Source organism: Lynx canadensis, chromosome B1, assembly GCF_007474595.2.
Source record: "Lynx canadensis isolate LIC74 chromosome B1, mLynCan4.pri.v2, whole genome shotgun sequence".
Lineage (NCBI taxonomy): Eukaryota > Metazoa > Chordata > Mammalia > Carnivora > Felidae > Lynx > Lynx canadensis.
In genome coordinates this window covers 99,184,837-99,197,756 of record NC_044306.2, presented here as the reverse complement: position 1 = coordinate 99,197,756, position 12,920 = coordinate 99,184,837, and positions in this window count along the sequence as shown.

Sequence of the window (12,920 nt, the reverse complement as noted above, 5' to 3'; positions counted from 1 at the left end):
TTTTCTCATACTTCTCTAGGCTGGATGTCTAAGATCAAGTGCCAGCAGGTTGGTTTCTTATGAAAGCCTGTCTTTTTGACTTGTAGATGGCTATCTTCTCACTGTGTCCTCACATGGTCTTTTCCTGTGCATATGCATCCCTGATGTTTCTTTATGTGTCCAAATTTTCTTATAAAGGCATCAGTCATATTGGATTAGGACCCACTCCAACAACTTCATTTTAACTTAATCACTGTTTTAAAGGACCTATCTCCATATACAGCTACATTCTGAGGTTCTAGGTGTTAGGGCTTCAAATATGAATTTTGGGAGAACACAGTTCAGTCAATAACAACCCCATGTAGCCCAGCAAGGAATATTGTATCTTCTGAGGAAGATACTATATGTAATTAATAAACTGTTGCCAATATCATGGCCATGTTGGACATTATATGTTTGGTCATTCCTATATTCCTAGGGCAGAAATCCCTCCCACAACCTGTGATGAGTAGGAGGGTGTAAAACAAAGTTTTATTACTGTATTACATGGTAAGACTATGTTTATGTTTGTAAGAAACTGCCAAAGTGACTGTGCTCTTTTACAGTCCCACCATTAATGAATGTTATTCCATATTCTCATTAGTAATTGGTCTTGTCAGTTTTTATCTTTTTAGCCATTCTACGAGATATGGAGTAATATCTTATTGTTCTTTTAATTTACATTTTCTAAATGACAAATGATGTTGAACATCCATTTGTGTTCATGTTCCATGTGTATATCTTCCTTGGTGAGAAATTCATTCAGATAATGTACTCAGTTTTTAAATTGAGCTGTTTGTTTTCTTTTGTTGAGTTTTAAGATTTATTTGTATATTTTGCATACAATTGCTTTATCAGATATGTAGTTTGCAAGTATTTTCTCCCATTCTATGGCTTTTCTTTTCATTCTCTTAACATAGTGTTTTACAGAGCAGAATTTATTCATTTTAATGAAGTTCAATTGTTCAGTTTTTCTTTCATGGATTGTGTTTTATTTATATTTTAAAGGTCATCATGAAACTCAGGATCACTTAGCCTTTCTTTGTTATCTTCTAGAAATTGTGTAGTTTTGCATTTCACATTTAAGTGTAGGGTCCATTTTCAAGGAGTTCCTATGTCAAGTGTAAGGTCTGTATCTAGATTTTTTTTTTTTTTTTTTTTTGGTAGGGATGTCCGATTTTTCCAGCATCATTTGTTGAACTTCCAACTTGTTGAACTTCCAACTTAAAGTTTTTGTATCCAGTTAAATTATCCTTCAAAAGTGAAGTAGAAAGAAGACTTTCTTAGATGAACAAAATTGAGTGAATTTGTTGCCAGTACAACTGCCTTGAAAGAAATATTAAAGATATTCTTAAGAGAGGAAGGAAAATGATATTAGTCAGTAACTCTTATCTACATAAAAACAGAAGAGCATCAGAGAAGTAATAAATGAAAGCAAAATGAAATTTTTATTTTTATTATTCCCATCTGATCTAATCAATAACTATTTATTCAAGGTGATAATGTCAACAATGTATTAGATTATTATAGTATATAAATAAGTACAATAAAGGCCAGTAATATTATAAAGGATAGACAGGGAATAGGAATACTTTGCTGTAAGTTACCTGCATATTATGAATCAGTACAGTATTAACTGAAGGTAGATTTGGATTAGTTATAAATGCATAGTACAAACTCTAGGGCACCACTTAAAAAAAAACTAAAGAAAGAAGTATAATTGGTATAGTAAGAATGGAGAGAAAATGGACTCAAAAGTGTTCAGTTAAAACCAGAAAAAAAGGTAAAAAATTAATAACCAGGAAACAAAAAAACAAATGCAAAGTGGAAATCAATTATGAATATAGTGTATATTAATCCAACTATATCAATACATTTTAATGTTAATGGTCAAAGTACACAAATTAAAAGACAGAGTGTCAGAATGGCTAAGGAAAAAAATAAGACTGAATGATATTTTACTTATAAGAAATGTATTTTAAATAAAAATGACTCAGATAGATTGAAAGTAAAGTCATGGATTACTTCCATATCTTGGCTATTGTAAACAATGCTGCAATAAACATAGTGCATATATCTTTTCAACTTATACTTTCATTTTCTTAGGGTAAATATTCAGTATTAGATTACAAGTTCATATGGTATTTCTTTTTTTAATTTTTTGAGGAACTCTCATACCGTTTTCTACAGTGGCTGCACCAATTTACATTCCTATCAATAGTGTATGAAGTTTCCTTTTTTTTTTCTCCACATCTTCACCAACACCTGTTTGGTTTTCTTTCTTTCTTTCTTTTTTTTTTTTCTTTTTTTTTTTTTTCTTTTTTCTTTCTTTCTTTCTTTTTTTCTTTCTTTCTTCTTTCTTTCTTTTTTTTTTTCTTTTCCTTTCTTCCTTCCTCCCTTCCTTCCTTCCTTCCTGCCTTCCTTCCTCTTTCCTTCCTTCCTTTCAATACTAGCCATTCTGACAGGTGTAAGGTGATGTGGTTTTGATTTGCATTTCCCTGATGATTAGTGATACTGAGCAACTTTTTATGTGCTGTTGGCCATTTTTATGTATTCTCTGGAAAAATGTCTGTTTGAGTGCTCTGCCCATTTCTTAATTGAAGTATTTGGATTATTTTTTGGTGTTGAGTTGTATAAGTTCTTTATATATTTTGGATATTAACCCCTTATTGCATGTATTGTTTGCTAATATCTTCTCTGATTCAGTAGGTTTCCTTTTTGTTTTGTTGATGGTTTCTTTCACTGTATAAAAGCTTTTTATTTTGGTGTAGCCCCAATAGTTTATTTTTGTTTTTGTTTCCCTTGCCTAAGGAAACATAACTAGACAAATGTTGCCAAAGCCAATGTCAAAGAGACTATGGTCAATGTTTTCTTCTAGGAGTTTTATGCTTTTAGGTTTCACATTTAGATCTTTAATACATTTTAAGCTTATTTTTGTGTATGGTATAAGAAAGTAATCCAGTTTCCTTCTTTTGCACATAGCTGTCCAGTTTTCCCAGCATCATTTTTTTGAAGAGACTGCCTTTTCCCTGTTGTATATTCTAAGTGTCAGAATGAATGGATGGATAGATGAATAGATAGATGAATGGATAAAGAATGTATACACATATGTGTATATGCATATATAAAAAATATATACATATGTATATGTATATGCATATAATAGACAATTATTCAGCCATAAAAAAGAATGAGATCTTGTGATTTGCAATAACATGTATGGATCTAGAGGGTATCCCTAAGTGAAATAAATCAGATAGAGACAAATGCCATTTAATTTCACTCATATGTGGAATCTAAAAAATAAAACAAACAAACAAAAACAGCAGTAACAAACCATAAGTAGACAAACTGGTAGTTGCCAGAAGGAAGTGGGATGAGAGGCTGGGCAAAAGAGTGCAGGGAAGCAGGAAGTATGGGCCTCAGCTATGGAATGTGTAAGCCATGGGGATGAAAAGTACAGTATAGAATAGAAGCTAATGGTATTGTAATCTGTATTGACAGAGGGAAGCTTGTCTTGTGGTAGCATATCATAGTTGTTGAATCACTATCTTGTATATCTGAAAATAGCGTAACAATATGAGTCAACTATACTTCAATAAAATTTTTAAAAATATATCTTTATTTACTTTCAAAGAGAGAGAGAGGAAGTGGGGGAAGGGCAGAGAGAGAAAGAGAGAGAGACTCTCAAGCAGGCTCTGCACTGTCAGCTCAGAGCCTGATGTGGGGCTCAAACTCATGAACTGCGAAATCATAACCTGAGCTGAAATCAAGAGTTGGATACTTAACGGATTGAGGCACTCAGCTGCCCCAATAATTTTTTTTATATATATAAACAGAAAGTAAAGGGATGGAGAAAGATAAACTATGCTATCTCTAATTTAAAAATAATCTAGAATGATTATATTAATTCCCAACAAAGCATACTTCAAAGCAAAAAGATTAAGGGAACAAAAGGACAATTACATAATGATAAAGGAGTCAATTCTTAAGAAGAATAATGCTACATGTGTATGAATCTAAAAATAATGTGTCAAAGTAAATGAGTCAAAAATTGAAAGAATGACCAAAAGAAGTAGACAAATCCAATGTTATAGTTGGATTAACAGTTAAATATAGACACGAACAGCATAAATCAGCTTAATCTATTGACTTTCTAAACTACTTCATTTAACAATGGTAGAATATGTATTTTTTCTCAAACTTAATAGGTGACATTCACCAGGATAAAGCTTGTGATGAGCCATATAACACACCTTAACAAATTTAAAGAATAGAAACCATACCAATTATGTTTTCAGACCAAAGTACAATTAAATTAAAAATCAAAATCAGATTTTGATGGCCCTGGGCCTGGGTGGGTGGCTCAGTCAGTTCAGCGTTTGACTCTTGGGTTTGGCTCAGGTCATGATCTCATGGTTCATGAGTTTGAGCCCCATATCAGGCTCTCTACTGGCAGCATGGAGCCTGCTTGGGAGTCTGTCTCTCACTCTCTCTCTGCCCCTCTCCCACTCATGCTGTCTCTGTCTCTTTCAAAATAAATAAATAAACATAAAAAAAAACTAAAGAAATCAAAATGAGAAACATAGTTGGAAAATTCTCAAATATGTAGAAATTGAATGAAATACTTTTAAATAACACATAAGTACATGAAGAAATCTCAAGGGAAATAAAATATATTTTTGAATTAAATGAAAATGAAATATAATTCTAAAGTAAAAGCATTGTCTTAATGGAAATTTATAGCATTTAATACATACATTACAAAATAAAAATATCTAAAATCAATAACTCAAACTCTTTGTCTTATAAACTTAGAAAATAAAGAACAATTTACGCAAAAAATAAGCAGAGGAAAGAAAATAATAAAAATTAAACCTTTTGAAAGAAGGGTGATATGCAAATTTTGTCCCTTTCTGTTTTTCAGTATTTAAAACTTTATAAAATACAGAGATTTCCTCTTCTAACAAGTAATAGTGTATTGCAAGTCTAACTATCTTCATGTAAAAACTTTGCAGTTTAATAAAATTGTATGGGCATCATAAACTTTAAAAAATTATCATATATGATATATCTCTTATATATATCTCTTATATATCTCTTATATATCTCTTATATATCTTATATATATCTTATATATATCTCTGTATATCTTATATAATGTATCTTATATATAATATATAGCTTAATCCCACATACCAAGGATTAAACTAGATTTGGAGAAAAAAAATAACATTAGGGGTTCCAAACATGAAAGAAAGAGAAAGTCATTCTAAGCAAAAGGAACAAACTGTGGAGGGGACAAGAGTGTATGACTATCCATAGCATGTTCAGGGTAAATTCTAAATTTGATGATGTTTATAGAAAAGAGTGAATGGAAGGGAAGGTGTAAAATTCATCTTAAGGGACATTTTAAATAGGTGTGTTGGTAATGTAAACGAATCTAGAATGTATTCTGTGCTATTACAGTGTTTGGGTGGGGTCAGGGGAATCTATAACAGGTGATGGATATAATAACACTTGTGCATTATTTGGTTAATAGACTGGAAATGAGAAAAAATATAGATAAGGAAAACATTAAAAAGGACAACAAATAGTCCTGGTGAATTTTATCTATCTGTCTATCTATCTATCTATCATCTATCTTTATTTTTTAGTCCTGGTAAATTTTAAATGGGGTCTAACTGTAAGTAGCAACAGTGGAGGTAAATGGGAGAGAAGTTCTGGGGCAAGGGGCATTATATAAATTGTGGAGATGGATGGGAAGGCAATCATGAGGAGCTACAATTTTCAGCTTTGGTAGGGGCAGCAGTAATGTTGTTAACCACGCTGAAAGACACATGAGAAGGAGTGGAGAAATTGTGAAATAAGAATTCCATTCACATGTTCTATCTTGACTCTATAGAGTTTGATGAGCTTAAATATTTATTTACAAAAGTTCATTGAGCTCTGGAGAACAGTAGGAGGCAGTACAGGAAAGTAGTTATATGGTCAGATTCTGGAGCGTCATATCCATATTTGACTTGCAACTCCATCTCTAATAAACTGTGTGAAGTTCACGGTTTCCTTCTCTAAAAATCAGAGATGGAGATAATAACACCTAATTTATGTGTATCTTCTAAGACTCAAGTGAGATACTGTAGGTAAACCCCATAGCACACAGTGGTTTATCTGCCTGCCACATAGTGAGTATTCAGTAAATATGAGGTATCACATGCATACACAAGGACATCATTGAATTCTACAGGTGATTACTGAAGCAATAGAGTTAATAAAATCAACCAGGAAGCATTTAAGAAGATTCCAAGAATTACTTGAAGAATTAAGGAGAACTCTGAGAAACAAAAGGAAGAAGTAAATGGATAAAGGAAGAAAAATCAGCAAAAGTTAATGAGAAAGAGTATTCATAATGACAGAATAAGGAAAAAGAGTTTTGAGTGTTGTTAACATCAATGGAAGAAAGTACACTTTTTAAGAAAAAAGATATTATTGTCAATTTTAGGGAATCAAAAGAAAAAATAGCCTAAGAAGCATGAGCATTGAAAAACTCTGCAGTTAGAAATTATATGTTGTTAAAACTCACGAGAGCGGTTTGCTTTGAGATGAATAAAATTGCAGATTCCAGTGGGCTGAAGATTAATGTAAATATAGAGCAATAGAAACAGTGATTATAGACTGCCTTAGAAGAGGATTGGTGCTTAACAACATAAATGAAATACGCTCATGCTACAGGGAAAAACATTCTAGGTGGAGGACTGAAGGTTTGGTTAGAGAAGTTAATATGAAAAGTTTATGAAAAATACATGCAACACTTGAAGTTTTAATAGTTACACCTAAAACTAATATTATACAGTACGTTAACTAACTGGAATTTAAATAAAAACTTGAAAAAATACAGTTTTAATGATGAAATGCCTTCACTTATAATAACAAAAAGAAAGCTAAAATATTTAGAAACATCAAGGTGTTTGCCAAATCCATTTGAGGAGAACTTCATATAGATAAAAAGGAAGACATGAACTAATGAGCAGGTAAGCTTTTTCTACTCTAACTTTATTTAATTTCTATATATTTGTGATTAATAAATTTAACACAATCCCAATAAAACTGTCAGCTGATTTTAAACTATAAAATAAATAAACAAGCAAAATTAGCTGGCAAATTCCTGAGAAAAAAGACTAATGGGTAAAAGACATACAAGCACACGGATGGAGAAATTCCTAAATGAATAGGAAGTGACAATTCAGTGAGAGAAATGTACCAGTCAGGATTCACTTAAAAAGAAACTACAGTGATCATTTGAAAAGGGAAATTTTACCGAAAAAGTGTCAATTAGTGAAAAGCGGTTAATGACTAGAAGGGGTAAGAGAGGACAGGAAGGGATTATGAAATAGCTAATGCAAACCAAACAAATAAACAAAACCTACTACCTTCCGGTCTGAGGGAAAGTGAACAAGAAAGGAATCAAGAACTTAAGAGGAAATTTCACACTCCCTCCCCAAGGATGGGATTTAGCTATGACTGGAGAGACCTTGGCTGCCACAGGAACAACCAGACTATCAGGGGCAAAGAAACTTTCCAGAGTCAAAGGCTAAAGCTAGTCTGAAGGAGTGGACTTGTGAATAGTTGCGAAACTTGCCATGGGTGCAGGCAGACTGGGTTCATTTGATACAGTTTATCACATGGCAGTTAAACTTACCAGAGGAGGTGGGTAGGGCAGCACTGGTCTCTGGGAAATTATCCAGAGAATGGCTGCGAAACTCGCTGGGAGGTGCGACTGGGCCCAAGCGTATCCATAGGAATTGCCTGCCGGGTAGCTGAAAAAATTGCAGGATGGTGTAAAACTTAACTTCCTGCTGTGGCTTCATGCCCCTGAACCTCTCCTGCCTGCACCAAAAAACAGCACACCAGAATCAGGATGAGAAGTCTCTTCCTCCTGAAAGCATCATGCCTTCGGGATAGAATCCACCATCGGACTGAGAAAGGAGAAATCCTGACAGGGTCCAGCTCTTGCTTCACAAAGCACACAAAGATGGCTGGATTTGAAATGTAATCATAATTGCCAAAAGATCCAAATACAAATGGGAGTTTGGTATATTATAAATGATCAAAGAAATGAGAAGAAATTACAGATTTTTTAATAAAAGTGTAGAAGTGCATTCTAAGAATTATTTTAAAGAAAATACATCAGACAATTAAAAAAAAAAAAAAAGCCCTGACACATAAAGTAAAATATCATACATGGTAAAATAACCACAAGCAAGGTCAAAGACAAATGAAAAACAGAGAAAAATACTAGCAACTCCTATCACAGACGAATGGCCAATTTACATATAAACATATAAAAAAATTTTACATATCAGTTAAAAAATGCACCAATAGAAAAAAAACCAAAAGGTTTTATGATTGGGAAAGGTAGGACAACAGGCAGAGAGGAAAGGTTAGGATCTGAGGTCCCTGGGTGGGGACTGACCCATATTTTAGAACGATGCTGGGAGGGTCTAACCAGGAATAAACTCCCTCAGGCTTAAGTTTCCTCTTTTCTTCTTCTTCTTTTTTTAATGTGTTTTTTTTTTTTAATGTTTATTTATTTTTGACAGAGAGAGAGAGACAGAGCATGAGCAGGGGAGGGGCAGAGAGAGTAGGAGACACAGAATCTGAAATGGGCTCCAGGCTCTTAGCTGCCAGCACAGAGCCCAACACAGAGTTTGAACTCACAGACCGCAAGATCATGACCTGAGCCTAAGTTGGACGCTCAAGCGAATGAGCCACCCAGGCACCCCTTAAGGTTCCTCTTTTTTTCAACGTTTTTTTTTTTTTTTTTTTGTTTTTTTTTTTTTTTTTTGGGACAGAGAGAGACAGAGCATGAACGGGGGAGGGGCAGAGAGAGAGGGAGACACAGAATCGGAAACAGGCTCCAGGCTCCGAGCCATCAGCCCAGAGCCTGATGCGGGGCTCGAACTCACGGACCGCGAGATCGTGACCTGGCTGAAGTCGGACGCTTAACCGACTGCGCCACCCAGGCGCCCCTTAAGGTTCCTCTTAAGAACGTACCAGACACCACCTATCCCCCACCCCCGCCAGGCTCCCCTCAGGAATTTGACAATCAAAATGCCTAACATAAGTAAATCATAAAGCTTATGCTACTTATGAGACAGTGTGACCATAGTCTGACTCTTCACACAATGAATGCAGCCAATCAGGACAACCCAGTGCCTAGAGTTAGCAATCCCATAAGGGTAGAACCTGAGAAGGAACAAGGGGGAAGGGAAAGGAGGGCCAACCAAAACCCTATAAAACAAAGTCCTCTGCCTATAGTCACAGGCATTCACTTTCGAATGCCCTGTCCCTGCAAAGAGAGCTTTCATACAATTCATACTTTCTGGTCTTATACTCTAATAAACTTCTGCCTGCTGCTCATTTTATTCTGTGTCCACCTCTTCATTTTTGGAAGCAGCAAGACAATGAACCTTGGGTATTGAGGTAAAAAAAAAATCCTACAACAAACAGGATCAGACACTGCAGAAAATAGTAAATATAAATGTCTCTTAAGCATATGAAATGATATTCAGCCATACTCAAAATATGAGAAAAATATCAATAGCAACAAAATATTTTCACCTACTAGATTAGTAAAGAGCCAAAAGTTTCGTAACATGATGCACTAATAAAGGCATAAAGAAACTGGTGGGCTCGTAGAGTGGATGTGCAATTTGGCAATATCTAAATTTGTGTACATACCTATCATTTTTAATTCTAGGAATTTATCCTTGAGTTATCCTTGCACAAGTAAAAACTGAAATATCTATACAGTTTAGGTTTTTTTTTTTGTTGTTTTTTGCATTAGAAAAACATTGGCAACAGCCTAAATATCTATGAGCAGTGGACTGGTTAAAAATATGATGCATTTAAAGAATGGAACACTTTGCAACTAAACAGAAAAATCAAGAAGCTCATTAATTACTAACATGAAAATAATTAAAATGCATATTTTATAAGTAAAAAACTAAATTCAGAACATTCTGTGTATTTTAAAAAGAGGGAAATAATAAATGCTTGGATATATTACACCCAGTGTATGTATAGACTGACAGATATGTATATTTCTGAAGGATACACGGGAAAATGCTCATACTTGTCTCTGGAGAAGAGAAATGGGTGGCTAGTGGAATACAAGGATGTACTTTATAATGCTTTTCTGTAACTTTTGAATTTTGTACATGCGAATATTATCAATTAAAATTACAATAAAACAGGGGTGCCTGGGTGGCTCAGTCAGTTAAGGGCCAGTGAGTTCGAGTCCCATGTCAGGCTCTGTGCAGACAGTGCAGAGGCTGCCTGGGATTTTCTCTCTTTCTCTGTCCCTCCCCTGCTGCTGGTGCACAGGCACATGCTTTCTCTCTCTCTCTCAAACTAAATAATTAAACATTAAAATAATACAGTAAAACAAAACATTCAAGTTGATCAATCACCTTACAAGTATTGGAATATATTATATATGTGTATATAATATATATATACACACACATATTGTGTATATATATATATACACACACACATATATATATGAGATTTCATTCCACTTTTTATTATCACGAACTCCGTTATTCTAAATGATGTCAGTTATTTAAAAAAATAAACAAAAGCTTTCTTACAGGGTTGGAATATAATTTTTATACAGCATTATCTTCATCTTAGAGTTGCTCATAATTTGTAGATGTTTCAGATATACAAAAATAATGAAATATCAATATAATAACTACTACAATTAAGTTATATACAAAATACTATAGGAATACACTACTGTCTAGCTTTGCATCAAGGATTCAATGAAGGCTTCTCTAGAAATAATTCGTTTTGTTGAAACTCAATATCCTAGAATGATGTTTGCTTTACTGTCTATCTGCTCAATTCCTGCCTAGTCCCACTTTAGTATTTTCCGGTAAATCCAGCCTAACCTGAACTTCTTCCAGCTTTGAGATTCTGTCATGTTCACTGCTTATATCACCAATATGAATACTTGTTCCTCATTGATTAGCTGCTTCATGGTCTACATCTGACATCTTTGGTGAATCTCAGTCCTAAAAATCAAGGATAATAAATACTGATGGCAAAGCCTGTCAGTGCCTATAGCAAAGTTCTTCCAAAAGCAAATGTTTACTGAATACTTTTTGGAAAAAATTAATTAAAAATTGCCTTTCTCATATCCTTTGGGGCATATTTGGTGATAGACTGAGAAAAGTCTCTTCTAAAATTTATAAATATAGAAAAATAACATTCACATCAGGTACTCACAAGAAGTAATATTAATGAGAAAAATACCTGTAGTAAACTATTAACTAGTTAATATCCTCCTGGGTTTAAAATGTCATAATTTAAAAGAAGTCCAGTTCTGTTAAGCCAGGGCGTGATGTATGAGGGGCAAAAATCCATTTCAGGTGTCATTGGCTATGAATTCCTAACAGCAGCTCAAACCATAAAGGTGTTTCTCTTAAGTTTTTCTGTTATCAAAATATATCAGGCTATGTCTACATGAAAAACATTTTTTGAAAACCAAAGTAATCCTATAAGTAATATATCCATGCTGATTTACAAACTGTCAATCCCTCTCCTCACCGCATATACCAAAATCTCACACAAACTGATTAAAGAAAGAAAAGGGAATATATTATTTATTACTTGTATAGTTGATGTTAATAAATTTCACCATTTTATTTGCCCATGCAATGCCACTTCAGGAGCTGTATTCCAAATATTTAGGTGTTATGTACACATTATATACATGTTATATTTCTAAGTTGACTAGCACCAACTATAAACTAAAAAGCTAATGTTAACCCTTAATAGGTCACATGGGATTCTCCTAACTTAAGCCCTTACCTGGAAATCTATTCTCAAAAGACTAATAGAGAAGAAAGGAATTTCCATAAATTGAGTGATTGAATAAACCTCACGCTGTTTCCATGTCTTAACCACGAGAAGCCCATGTCTCTTAGGTCTTCTTTCATAAGACTCTGCATATCTCCCTTCTGGGCCCCAACTCTCAGGATTCTCCTATTCCTGAGCCCTTCCACCAGGATCTTTAGGAACCCACTTTTCCTTGTTAGCAATATTTCCCAGATCCTTGATCTGCCATCTACATGTTCTCTTCCTCTACTTGCTCTCCCCTAAAGGCACTATATCTTCTCATGTAGATTTCTTGAATGGCTTCTGTTTTCTTCCCCATGCCCCTTCCTTTTCATCATTGTGTTCAGACTATTTTTCTTTGCTTCTTCCTCAAACCCTTTGGTATGGGATCTCGTCTCAAAATACAACTCTGTATCAACACTTACTGCAGTTATCAACTGACCTGCTCATCTCTTCCTCTAATTTATTATATTTTAGCTCCTGACGCACAATAACTCCCTCCAAGCTGTTCCTTGATGACTACCTAAAAATCCTGAGCCAAGTTCTTCCCAATGCCCTTCCTCTTTCAATTATCAACCTCAGCTCTTCCCATGACATCAATGTCTACACTCCCTTAGCCACTCACTCACAAAGTCATACCCTAGACATTCTCATTACTAGTAAGTGTATCCACCTCATAGCCACCATTTCCATTCACCCATTCTTGGATTACCACCTCCAGCCTTTCCAGTTCAGTCCCTTTAACATCTACTCTTCCATTTCACAAGGAACATTGAACTTCTCACTCACCTCATACATTTATTTCCCTAGCTTACCTACATGAAATTCCATGGTTAATTTGATTATATCACATTTATAGTCTTAACTAGCTCTTTCTCAGTCCAAAAAATTCTTAGGGCAAAATAAAAGGCCTGATTAAACCCAAACTGCCATCTTCTTTGTGCCTTCACCCACACAACTTAGCATTTTTAAAGAGAAATAAAGATAACTTTGAC